Source organism: Anastrepha ludens, chromosome 3 (assembly GCF_028408465.1).
Source record: "Anastrepha ludens isolate Willacy chromosome 3, idAnaLude1.1, whole genome shotgun sequence".
NCBI classification, from domain to species: Eukaryota; Metazoa; Arthropoda; class Insecta; order Diptera; family Tephritidae; genus Anastrepha; species Anastrepha ludens.
This window is the reverse complement of record NC_071499.1, coordinates 87,474,771-87,489,193: the sequence shown is the minus strand read 5'-3', so window position 1 is coordinate 87,489,193 and position 14,423 is coordinate 87,474,771.

Sequence of the window (14,423 nt, the reverse complement as noted above, 5' to 3'; positions counted from 1 at the left end):
ATCAAAACATCAATGAAGAGATAGCAAAGTTGATCAATAACCGCTCATTAACCATAGAGCTGCCAGCGGACTTTAACATTGCTTATGGATCCATTCAGATCACTGTATTCTAGTTAATGATTTGGGTTTGCGCCTTGTTGCTGCAAAGTTGGTCCTAAAGGAACTGAATGTCATGCACGAAAAAGACCACGCTAGTATCGACATGATTTCCAAGGCTGAATTCAACTCAACATTCAGCAAATGCATCACTACTGGAGACCACACGCGGGTACGTGAGTTTATGAGTACAACACGCAATCCAGACATCAGGCGAGTGAGTAGAGCGTTCCGAATGAGCCATGGCCAAAAAAGCAGCGTCGTTGTCAGTCAAAAAAGAAAGCGATGCTCACAGATTATGGATTGCGACGGTATTGTACACCATGAATTTTTGCCAGAAGGTCGGAGAGGTTATAAGGTCTAATATTTAGGCGTTATGAGACATTTACGTGAAGCATTTCGTCAAAAAAAAAGAAATAATTTGTGAAAAAACAACTCTTGGATTTTGGATCAAGATAACGCACCGTCACACAGTGTCATCATTATCTGTGAATTTTTGACGAAAAACGAAATGAATATCACGCCACAGCTATCAAATTCACCTGATATGGCTCCTTGGGATTTTTTTCTGTTTCAAACGGGAACGCGTTTTAACAGCCGAAAGGAAGTAAAGTGAAAAAATCGCAAAACAGCCCTGATGCCTATACCGAAGACAGAGTTCTAGAAATGTTTCGAGAGCCGGATTAAATGTTGGCATAAGTGCGTTGCATTTGATCGGGAGTACTTTGAAGGTTTGACTTTGATGTCACTTCGATATCACTTATATTTTGAATTTTCTGAACATATTCCATGAACTTTTTGATCAAGGTGGTATACAAGCGGGTGTAAAATTAATCAACCTATGGAAAGAGGTGGCCGCCGTACCCGAATGGGTTGGTGCGTGACAACCATTTGGATTTCAGAGAGAGAACAGAACGTTGGTTCGAATCTCGGCGAAAGACCAAAGCGCAGGAAAAGTTTTTCCTAATAGCGGTCGCCCCTGGGCAGGCAATGGCAAGCCTCCGAGTCTATTTCTGCCATGAAAAAGCTCCTCATAAAAATATCTGCCGTTCGGAATCGGCTTGAAACTGTAGGTCCCTCCATTTGTGGAAGAAAATTCAGGTGCTCACCACAAATAGGAGGAGGAGCTCGGCCAAACACACAAAAAGGGTGTACGCGCCAATTATATAGGTATATATATATGGCCATATATATATATGGAAAGATTTATAATTATTGCAAATGTTGACACTTGTTAACTATAAGGTTGATTAATTAGAGGTGTTATTTTGATATTCAAAGAAAAATCAATTTTTTAAAATAAATGATCGGATGTTTATTTCATTATAAAGAGGAAGGTTTGTCGTTAATAGTGGAAAATAACATCAGGCAAATGACCACCATGACCACGTTTACAGGACAATGAAGCAATGAAAACAAAACGTTGTCCAGATCAATACCATCCAATTCCGGCCGTTAATTATCTCTCGATAGCGCAGTCTATTCACCTGTAACACCTGTTATTGGAAAACCCTTTACAAGATGAAGTCCAAAATAAACAAGACTGAGCTAAAATAGAAACGGCAGGAGGTTTGTTCTGATAACTTGGAGTTTATTTATTCAAAATAGTTCCCTCTGGCCTCGATACACTGTTTTGCGCGATCTGAAAGCTTTTCGAAAGAGTGTTTCAGGTCATTGACCGAATAGTTAAAAGACACAGGGAGCCATATCAGGCGAATGCGGTGAATGATTGATGGTTAAAATGCGGTTTCTAGTCAAAAAATCAGTCACAAGAGTGGATTGAAGAGATGCATTATCATGCAATAAGCGCCATCTTCTTCCTTCGCGGTATTCAGAGCGAATTCGACAAATGCGATGCAACAAACGCCTTAAAACGCCAAGATAGAAAATTGCATTAACGGTTTAGCCCATTGGCATTAACTCCTCGTTTATATTTCCCTTGGAATCGTGAAACAAATGAGCATCGACTTGGCTTTTGACTTCTCCAAACGCGATTTTTTGGGTGGTGGCTCGTCTGGGGCCTTCCATTCGGCACTTTGACGCTTAGTTTCAGGTTCATGATGGAAGCACCACGTTTCATTACCAGTTATTGTACAATGTGGTAAAGAAAGTTCTCGTCGGCGGTACTCTTTAATAAGATCTTTCGAATGTTGAATTCTGGCAATTTTTTGTCCTCAGTTAACTTGTGCGGAATGAAATGTGCACAAACCTTTTGTAAGCCCAAATGATCAGTTAAAATGCGATAAATCGATGTTTTGGAGATATTCAAATCCGATTCCATGCATTTTATCGATGATTTCGTTTTATTTTTGATAAATTTACGAACAATTTTGATGGAGTTTCCGAAGTTTATTGATTTTGGGTCCGTATGTTCATCGTCATTTATGTCCTCACAACGTGTAGACCACTCATGAACTCTGGCACGAGATAGACAATCATCGCCATACACTTTTTTCATCAATTCAAATGTTTCGGTATACGTTTTACCGATTTTAAAACCAAATTTGATATTAGCTCTTTGATCGAAACTCATTTCTGTACCGATGTCACAAACATACTGGCACATTAGACGTTATAGGTTCGCTTCCACTGAACCGAATGTCACTAAGCTTCCATTGGAAGTCAGCTAGGGATGTAACTTCTAACGCACTAACTCATTAAAAAGATGGCGCCATCAAAAACATTTTTATGACGCCAGCCTTGTTGATTCGGGATTTTCTTTGTAGACAGCTACAGACTCGAAACAGATAAGAAAGAGGGCTTGTAAAGGTCAAAAAATTTCCATTCACCCAAAATAATTGTTTTTGTATCTAGTGAAAAAGTTATACGAAATTAAAATTTGATGATTAATTTTGCGCCACCTTACTTTTACCGCAAAGTTCAAAGAACTTCCGCAAGCTATTTTTCAGTTCCTTACTTTTCTTGCCGTGCCTGAAGCCACCTTTATTCCAAAACCATATAATAAAAGTACTGATTCAGTTTATTTTGATTTATTGTATTTTTTTACCACAAATATCCGTTTACAATGTAAATTTTACATACACAATAGTTAACAAAAAGACAAACATTGTTTCCAAGTAATACAATTTCAGTTTTTAATAATAAGCGTTTAATTCTAATTACAAACGTACAATACCCAATGCTGGTTGATTGGTTTTCAAACCGAAAGTAGTTCGGGCAGCAATGCCACAAATTCGAAATAGGTGTACTCGTACATACAGTAAATTAACTAACAGCTCAACACTTTTAAAATTTTAACATTGAACCGTTTTATTTATGTAACTATGCTCATACAAATATCGCACACTGCGTTTTTATTAAATATTATTAGTTTTATTTTTCTTTTCTGTTCTTTGAATGCTTCCACTTTTATTTATAAACATATCTCTATGTATGTATGTATGTGTTTTTATATATATCTTCATTTGCTTCACCTTTCTTCTTATTTTAAAATATTCACCTGAACCTCTGTTTTTCTTGCAAAGAGTATATTTTCATGAAAATATATATGTATGTATGTATGTGGTATGTCTGTAGGCTATGCATATGAATATAATTTTCGCACCTACACTACCATTCATGCTTGTTTGTATTGTTGTAGGTGTAGTTTGTATGCATGTAAATATTCACTTGTATAATTTTTGTAGATATTCAACAGTTTTTTTTTTGTTTTTGTTTTTTTGTAATCATAACAATTTGTTGTAGCTTGGCTTTTATTTTATTTGTATATTTAGTTTTGTTCAAACTTTAATTTTTTATTTTTAAAATTTTTTCAACATCAAATCAAGCCTATTGAGAGAAACTGTAAGCTGCTAATAGCTGCTAACAACAACAATTCAAAGTGCCTTACAAAATATTATATCAATTAGGTTAGGTATTGATTCTGCTCATTGAAAGTTGTGAATGCAATTACATTAGGGCGGGTCAATTTGAGCTTAAAAACAATCGGCTTAGTTTTGGGCAACTGAATTATTGTACTGATAATTTTGAACAACAAATTAGTGGAAAGCCTAGCTCTAAAATGGACTTGGAGCCTTCCTATTTTTAATTTTAACTATTAATCATAAACAATTTTTTGTAAAAAATAAATATAGGCAGCTGGTTTCTGGGTAGAGCAAATTGAAATTTTGTTGCTTATTTTGTTCAAAACAGTTTGCTAGAGAGCATAAAACTGCAAAGTTTACTCAATTTGACTATTTTTAAAGGCATAAAACCGAGCTTCCAAAACTTTGATATAAAATTATTTATTGCATTTGTTTCATTTCAAATTATTAAAAAAAATTATATAAGATACATAAAAGTATTTGATAATAAAAAAAATTTAGCTGTAAAGGTTCGATATGGAAATGAGTTTATATTTATAATTCATTATATTTTTCATTATATACCCTGCGACAAAAAACATTTTTGAAAAATTTCGAAAAATGTTGGAAAAATATTTCGAAAAATGTTCGAAAAATATTTTTGCTCAGACTAAATCAATTAGAAAAAACTGCGTACTCTGAATTTTGGAATGAGCCTTGAAATCTGGACCTTATTTTTCCTAGGTTGAACTATAGTCTATGTATGTAGGAAAACCATCAAAAAGGTAAATACAAGCTGGCAAAACCCCACAACATGCGAACTAAGCAGACAGAACTGGAACAGCGGTCGATCGAAGATCTTGCTAAGATTCAACAGAGAATCTATAAGAAAAATGATAGGTGTATTAACTGGTCATTGTTTAATAGGCAGCCACGCTAGAAGGTTAGGACTCCCGTACTTCGATTTCTGTAGAAGCTGTCTTAATACAGAAGAAGAGGAAACAGTCAGACACCTTTTATGTGAGTGTGAAAGCCTAGCTATGAGAAGGATGCGCACTCTTGATACAGCATTTCTAACCGATGTAGCGGATATAGCCCATCTAAAACTAACGAAGCTCTGCTCGTTTATTAAAGCAACCGGATGGTTTGAAAAGGAACACGTAGAGTAAGGATAAGCTCCAGTGGTATCACAATGGACCTGCGGAAGGTCTAAGTGTGTCTTATGACAACCACCCTACCTACCTACCTACCTACCTGTATGTAGTTACGATTTTTCTATTCGAAGAAAGAGATTTGTACTTTTATTTTTCAATTTCATTCGAAAGAAGATTTAGAGGACTTTGAAGATTTATAAGACTTTGCTGATTTTAGTTATATGTATTATTATAATTCCATACTCCTTTAGGAGCTTAAGGATTCAACAAAAGTTTTCCAAACATTTCTATTTCTAGACATAAATCTCAGTTCATTAAACGAATTTCCAGTTTCTTGTGGATAGTTCTTTGCCAAGTCATCAATGGTCTACCTCTTCTTCTCGTTCCTTGCGGGTTCCAAGGCATGCTTTGTTTCCTCATAAGACTTTCGCAGAGTATGCCCTATCCATTCATATTTTCTTTTCTTTATTTCACTATTGAAACTATTTTGGTGTGTAATTCTTCAGAGCTCCTAGTTTGTTATAACTCTTGGCCACCATATCTTCGGTATATTACGCAGACACCTGTTTATAAACGCTTGTAGCCTTGCGTTCGTTGTCGAAGTTACCAACCAAGTTTCGGATCCGCACAGCAGCACAGACTTAACTAAGAGTTAAAAATTTTAACTTTTGTGTTGGAGCGCCATATATTTCGAATTCCCATGTATATAAAGTGTTGATACATTTTAAGGAATGTCGCGCGTGAAGGTAAAATATAAGGAAAATCTTAAATTTTTCTATTTTCTTACATTTAGAATACCGTTTTCAAGGTAATATTTTTTACCAGAGTATAACGTATATAAACGCGAGTATATAAACGCGAATATACTAATTTTAATTATATTTTCAACTGGTTTCCTATTTTCACTAAAATCCACAGAAACTCGGAGAAGGTATGATATTACACCCTTTTTCTTCAACATGAGTGCATATCAGACTAAAATGTACCACACAAATATTTGTAATAAGATTCTACTATAAGTCACTAAATACTAAAATTCAACTTAGCGTTAGAAAAGAGTCAAAACGGAATATCTGTTGAAGGCATAATTTCCTTAGAGACTAAACAGGTCATCTATTGGGGAATTATGCGGTTAAAATATTTCCCAAAAATGCTCCCTTTATTTTTTTAAATGGAGCAGGTATTCAGTAGCTAAGCTGTGAAGTTCACATGGTTTCCATTGCCCATTGGCAGAAGCGTGTTGCTTTATGTGTTGTAGAGTGTAATTAAATAATTCGAAATACTATTAAAAATAATATTACATTAGTTGTTATGTCTTCTATATTTAAATGAACTGCCATTTCGTCATTTTATGATGCATAGGAAAATCGAAAACAAGTGGGCCACGGACCTCAACTGGCACATTAGCGCCATAGGTGGTTTAATGTGAGAAAGTGCAGGTTGTAGCTGATGTTACGCTCTCTAGCAGAGGTTTTGGAGCAAAATAAACATCTAAAATTAATTTCTTGTGCCCAAATCCCATGCATTTCTACCTAATTTGTCTTCCAAAAACAAAACAAAAAAAAAAAAAAGTTATTTAAAACAAAAAAAATTAACAAATTTGGCTTCAAAATACATATTTCATAAAATTTAAAAAAAAAATTTTTTAGGGATTAATCACTAAAATTAAAAATAAGGAGACTCAAAATCTATTTTAGCGCTACGATTCCATGGACTTTTTTGTTCGGAATTGCTAGTAGAATATTTCATTCGTCGAAACAAAGTAGAGAAAACATTTGTCACGTCCTAATACACTTGCATGTACGTATGAATATTAGAGCGGGCCTATTTTGTATATACGGCGTTAAATTTTTTGAAACAATGTTCTAAAAAAAGTGCCTAAAAAACCAATATTGTTAAAAGTTCGATTTCAAGTACGCGGTTTTACTTGTAAAGAAAGTATTTTTGAAAAGTCACGAACGAGTGGAAAAAAGAGTTTAGAGTGACTGAATTAGAACAAAAAGATTAATTTGAACAATTTTTTGTTCATTCAGTTAAAGAGGTGTAAAAGCAGCATTCAGCTACAGAGTAATAAATACTTTCAGCCTACTAACGATTTCTGTTTCTCTTCGAGTATTATGAAATTCGATCGAAAACCTACTTACGAATGTATGGAATTTTCTTATTGAAAGCATCTGTTTTTCTCACGATATGCACGTTTATTTATACCTACTTTTAGCCATAATTCTGGGGTAAGTTTTTCACATTGCCTAGTTTTTTTCAGGAGAATGAGTAGAAAAAATATGCACAAGCTATTTCACACGTAAAACTTATGATTGGGTTGCTTGTAAATTCGTGCTCGTTATCATCTTTAGAAAATAGCCTCGTCTATAGAAAATTCGTCTATGAAGAATTAAATATGTAATTCCAGCAGAATTTTTATAACATGACAATGCTTTTATCTAAGAATCTATTTGTTGTCAATGTTTGATTATGCCGCTTTGAATTTGTTTACAAAAATGTTTTCTCTTCTTTTTATTTAGATACAATTTTTGTGTTTGATAAAAAATCACGGCAAATCTATACAAGGTGGTATTATTTCGCCAGCTGATTGGCGTTTTAAAGTAGAAGTATTGGTATCTTCCTCAGATTTTTTTGCTCCAGATAATAGCGAAAGAATTTGGCAATTATTCACCCACAATGTACAGAATGCACGGTTGCGGGTCAAGGCGAATTGAATACAGAAGATGGCGTCTTCCCAAAACCAATAATTTATTTTTCGCGATTTTGGCAAGTGTGACATCGGGCACCATAATAGTACAAAAGAAATAAACAAAACAAACAAAAGGAGGAGAAATTACATGTTTCTGAAAATTGAGTGAGTGTTCAGTTCAAAATTAAGTAGCTCCCCTTCCTCGTGTTTATACATTCTCGTAGCTTGGCGTTACAGCGAATTCGGAAGATGCAAGCCGTTATTCTATCATTCGTGATTGTGGCTAATATAAGACCATTTAGCGGCACTCAGCTGATTTGCTGATGTAACCAGCAAACTGAGTAAAAACGTAAGTAAGTAAAAAATGAGATTGTGTTGGTGATACACGAAAAAAATCCACTCAACCAATCCTGCCATCTGAACAAGGACTGTTTATACAAGTGTGTGAATACGTGTAACATGCACGAGCTGCATTCTGTTGCCAAGTCCCCGATGTTGTGGTAGCCGCAGTTACTCTCACAGCAAAGTTGTGATTACCAAACCTGGTAATCTATCATCCTTGCCACCTTGTATAGATTCGCTTAAAAAAAAACTTATTACAGCAAAATTATGGCCGGCGGGCCAATTAAAAGGTCAAAAAAATCGATTTTTTTCTTCCTGAAATCAATAGCTTAGATATTCAAGAACATGAGACACAAATTTTCAGAGTTAAATTCCAAGTATTTGCAGAGCTACAGAGCCGAGCGTAGTGCGGCGTCGAGCAACCGTGCGCTTATTGTTGTAGTGTATTGTTTCTGTGTACGTCTCTGTAAGTGTTTGTTTCTCCTCTGCTTCTTGCAGTAACGGTCGTTTTAGTTTAGTTTTTCTCTGACTCTCGACGAGTGTACATTGAAAGAATCATGACAAGTTATCCGAAAACTGAAGCAGGCAGCAGCAAACACTCTTCGAGGCCTAATAAACGTAAATTTCACGGCAATCGTTTTACTACTAAAGATGATGAAGAGTCTTATGATACAAGCACTAGTGAGAAAAAACTATCAATGGCGAGTACGGAGGATATCGTTGTGAATTCGCTCCATTGTTATAGGATAGTTGAATTTTTAACAGTGTTTACTGCGATTGCAGATATCGTAATCTGCAGATCTTGCAAACAAAAAATAACATTTTTGGAGAGCGGGCATCGAGGCTTCGGATTTTAAATTGTAGTATCGTGTATGTGCGATCGAAGAGAAATTAATTCGGGACCGTTAATAAACACCGGTTTTGAAATCAATAGACACTTCGCTGTTCGGTGTAACGACACTCATTGGGTACTACACAGGCAAGGTCGTTGATCTTATTGTCAAAAGTGCATACTGTCAGGCATGTGACCAAAAGAAAAAAATACTTGACGAGGACGCATTTGAGGAGTGGTTCGAAGAATCACGAAGGCTCCGCAGGGAAAATGGAGGTGGATTCCATTGTGGAAATGTTTTTGAGTTCCGTTGCCAAGTTTGGTGTAAAATTTTTGAATTACATCGGTGATGGCGGTATTTTAAAGATTAATCCATACGGTGACGAATTTCCTGTTGTGAAAAATGAGTGCGTGGGACACGTCCAAAAACGTATGGGTACCCGACTCCGAAGCAAGAAGAAGCAAGAGAAGCTCGGTGGCAAGAATAGTCTGACGGATGCTGTCATTAAAAAACTTACTATATTCTATGGCTTGGCTATCAGGAGAAATATTGATTCTGTTCAAAACATGAAAAATGCTATAATAGCAACGCTGGACCACTATTGTTCAACGGATCAAGTCCCTCGGCACGAGAATTGTCCAGCAGGCGTCGACAGCTGGTGTGAATGGCGCAAAGCTGAAGATAACGATGAACTGAAATCCTTTAAACATCCTGCTCGATTGATCAACGAAGAAATTGAGGAACACATTCGCCCAATTTATGAAAATCTTTCAAATGATCAACTGCTAACGCGATGCTTAGGCGGCCACACGCAAAATTCCAACGAGGCGTTCAACTCGACCGTCTGGCGCATTTGTCCAAAACATCTGCATTCTGGGAAAAAAATCGTTGAAATTGCCGCCTACCTGGCTGTAGGAATTTTCAACGAAGGTTATTCTGCGATTTTGACTACCATGCAGTTACTGGAGTTGAGTATCGGCCAACAATGCAAGTTGTTTGTTGATAAGGTGGACGCGCAACGGCTCGACAGAGAAAACAGGCGCACGTCATTATCAAGCAAGGAAGCTCGTACAACAAGAAGACTTGATCAATTACAACAAAATGAATTTTTTGAGGCAGAGGAAGGACTGCTATATGGCCCAGGAATAGCTGACTAGGAGGTTATTGGTGTAAGTAATCACAAATGTATAATTTTTCCTATCGAAAACTTTGAAGCGCGTTTTCTCGGCTCTTCATTTTCACGATTTTACCTAATTTATGTACACGATTGCAAAAAAACTAAACGAGCTATCCATTTCATTCATAATGCGTTATCTTCAGTATTGCTTTCTCTTCTATGTGAACTAAAAAAAACATCCAAAAACTGTTTTTAAGCGACTTTTTTACCCAGTTGAAGAGTTTTTTTTCCTTGAAAAACCACTTTTTTTTCTAATACCTTCCCCAAAAATTCGAATTTTACGTGTTTCTCCCAATTTTCTTAGTTCACATCGAAGATAATTACATCAAAATTAATAATCTTTTTTTGTTTTGTTTTCAGATGAAAATTGCAAGTTGTATCTTGAACAGAAGTTGAATACTTCAGTGGCAAGGCGCTCTGGGAATCTATTGATAACTCGGCTTACAATATATTGTTGGAGATTGTACAAATTTTTTTTTTTAGTTCAAATATATATTAAACTATCCCCAAAACTTCATTTGGCTAATTGTTTTTTTTCTCATCCTACAACGCTTCGCGAAAACTGCTGAATTTAGGACATCTAATTGGCCCGCCGGCCTTATGCGAATGTTCTGTGGCTTGCTGGTTTTCACGATACCTGCAGAAAATCCTTTCGAAGCAGGTTTAAAACCAAGTAAAAAGTGAGTAAATTACGTATTTGAAAAAATAATTACATGCCCTGATTTCTGGATTTACGATTTTGCAAAATACTCTGCCGCGAAATTGTCATTTTCATCAAAATTTCTTTTGTGAGGGTATTTTACTACAAAGCATTGTAGAATTATTTTATGTTAAAATATTTTTTTGAATACAAACTGATACATTCTCGTGGTGCATGTAGTGGTTGGACACATCATTCTTGTTTCATACAATTCCTTTACATTTGTGTTACTATTTAATTGTTTCGGTTTCGTGTGGATAAAAAGTTATTGCGTTGATGACTTTTTAAAACCTACAGTTTTAAGTGTCTTAGCCTACTTTCAGGTGGAGTAGCAATACGCTGAATGTTATTTTCTTTCATTTTCAATTGAATTCTTAAAATTGTTTTTTAGCGCAAAGCTCATTTAGTTTTACTAGAGTGTGGAAGCTATTTAAAAGTATTTATTTTCAATTTAGCGTATTTGAGATTATTTTTTGCATTTTTTTTTTTTTTTATACTGAATTGTTATTTTTCTTCATGACCTTTGAAGAATGAAATTACCAGTTTCCATGTTAATCGTACGAGAATAAATTATCTTCCTTATTCAGGTATTCAGGAGCTGGTAAAATTTGTGGAGATAATTGTGACAGGGTCACGAATAAGTTATCGATATATGTACATAATTTTATAATCGATACTCTGAAAAGAAAAAAAATGTCTGTGGTATCGGAAACTCAACCCTCACCATAATATGGAGTTATATACATATGTTAACACATCAAATAAATAAGAATTATGTCTATTAAAAAAAGTATATATGTACATTAGGGTACTGCTTAAAACAGTTTCGGCTTTCCCGCCAGAATATTTAAAATACTCAATACTTAAAATAAATCGGCCAAATGTTAACCGAACTAGACTTCTAAGGTATATTTAGAGAAAGGGTTTGGCGCTCTTTTTCTTTAAACTTATAATCCAAAAACGATCAAAAATAGCATTAAGCATATCGTTATGTTGATTCCGTTGATGCAATTTTTTAAGAGACGGATTTTTATGCAGACCTTTTAAGCTTAAATTTAAAGTATAAATCGAAGCTGATTTGTTTGGAAAACATTTTTTTAAGGACTACTTAGTTTTTATAAGAGATTCGGTTCTTGGAAGAATGCGTAAACTGTCAAATCAGTCATAACTCACATAAATGTTAATATTTTTTCGAAATATTTTGGCATAAGTCTTAAGTTGTAATGAGTCTTAATACAATAGTTCGGATGGAAACACAGTACCGATTTTTTGTTTTGTATGGAGGGTTATGCACCCTAGTGTACATATATCGTAAGATTTATAGACTGGCTACTTATTACTTCCCCTTTTTGCTGAGTTTTCTAATATAAAATATACCAACAATACACCATTGAAAATACATATAATAAAATTCTGACGCACAAAACGCTTTTGGAGTTTGTGTCATAAAAGTTTAATGAATACAAAATTTAGGAATAACTTTATGAAATAAAGAGTAAAGTTTTACTATTTATTGCAGCGGTTACTGCAAACTCTTCTTTGAAAAGAGGTCAAGGCAAAGGTCTCGAAATTCTGTTAAAAAGGAAGCCCGTCTGTTAAAAGGTAAGATATTTAGAAAAAATCAAATATAATACGCGGTATTATTTTGTTCACATTCAAGTTAGTGTTAAACAATTTTTCAACTCTCAAAGGATTGCGCTAAGAAGCAACAACATGCAGTAAAAGCCCACGAACTTTTCCAGGCCTATTTTTCAAAATATTTCCAGCCTTTTAGATATTATTTTTGAAATATTCTCTATGCAAAAGATATAAATATTCGGGAATGAATTTTTCCGAATTTTTTTTCAAAAAGTGGGCAAAATATTTATACAGAAATCCTTTATAATTTGTGTCAAGAAATCGCGCATATTTCACGCAGTTTCGAACCTACATACTTCCGAATGATAGTCGCGCACCAACCCTTTCGGCATACGTCTACGATATTCTTAAAAATATTCTCGGGAAAATTGGTTTGCAGTAAATCAATTAAAACCTATCTATAGGTAGGTGACATATTCAAGGAAAAACATTGTCAAATTGCCAAATTTGATTTGAAAAGCTGAAAAACTAACAAAGATAGACTTGGTGAAAATATTCGCTATGCCTCAACTGACTATGCGGGGTAATTTAGCTGTGCACAAAGCGCTTAGTAGCTTTCTATTGCCACAAAAACATTCCGATAGGCTACAATATTCTTGCATGGTTACATTTGGTTTACATTGCTTACTATAGTTATAATTACGCTGCGGTTTTGTTTAGGCTAATATGAATAATTACGATTAGAATGACTAAAAATACTCAAAAGAGTTCTCTCCGCAGAAGTAATCAAGAGCAAAAACAGAACAGGAATGAATTCATACAGATACTCAGGACTCCAGCAAATCAATCAATTTGGGATACATTTTTTTTACTAGCCTATCCCAACCAAGACACAGGCTGTGTTTCTTCTCGGCCCCAATCTGCATAGGTATCATTGGTTTTTGGAGCCTTTTCATAAAGGAAAAACACATGGCGATTTCAGATGTTTTTAAAGCGGCGACTAGGGTTAAAACAAAATTGTTTCGATTACTTTAATGCTGGAAGCCGCTCTCTTCGCTTGACTAACTGATGTGTCACTCTGAAGTGTTCTTGTATGGAAGCCCGCCACAAACGGGACTTTTTTCACCTTCTTAACTACAAAACTAAGTTATCGGTTATTGAAAGAAAACTATGACAACGGTTGGGTTTCTAACGCGCAACTGTTGTGCCACTTGGGAGTGGTTACTTAGTGGCTACCTGGTAACGCATTCTTTTTAGTTTCTGATTAAATCAGTAGCAGATGCAGGCATATTTCATATAAATATAAGTGCAAAAATGTACATTAGGGTGGGTAAATTTTTATGGAATAAGAAGTTTATGTATTTATTGTTCCTGACGGATTCGGATTCTACATGAAATTCTAAGAAAAAAGTCAATTAGTGCATAGTTCTAAAGTCAATTTCAAGCCACCCAAATGTTAAAAGATGCTATCTTTAATTAATATGAAAATTGAGAAGCGGGTATGGCAAAGAAGAAAGAAAGAAATAAAAACGGATTTAAAACTAAATATCTCTAACAAAAATATTATATTTTTTATATAATTATATAATTAAATGAAATACGTTGTTAATTGTAAAAAAATATGATTATAAAGAAAAATATTAAAAATAAATTTTTTAAATATTGCAAAATTTAATTGACTTAAGTTTTTTTTCAAATTTGGTTTGATCTAAAGAATTATAGTTTGATGTACATCTAAAAGAATTATAGCAATCACTTTTCCCATTATAATATTAAAAATTTGCATTTAATTTGCTTTGTAGCGCCAGCACAATTTAGAAATTGTGGGGCTATAAACTTTAGCTCGACCTTAGAGATATGCTCAAGTGAGCTTGTTATTCTTAATTTGAATGTAGAATTTGAATCTGATAGGAACGATGTCGAAAAAAAATTGCCCCGACCTTCTACACACCCAACGACAAAAAAGTTTTTACTTAATCTCTTTAAAACGGTTTCGCGAAGCATCATATTTGTGACAAGACATATTAAATCATTATGGAAATATACTG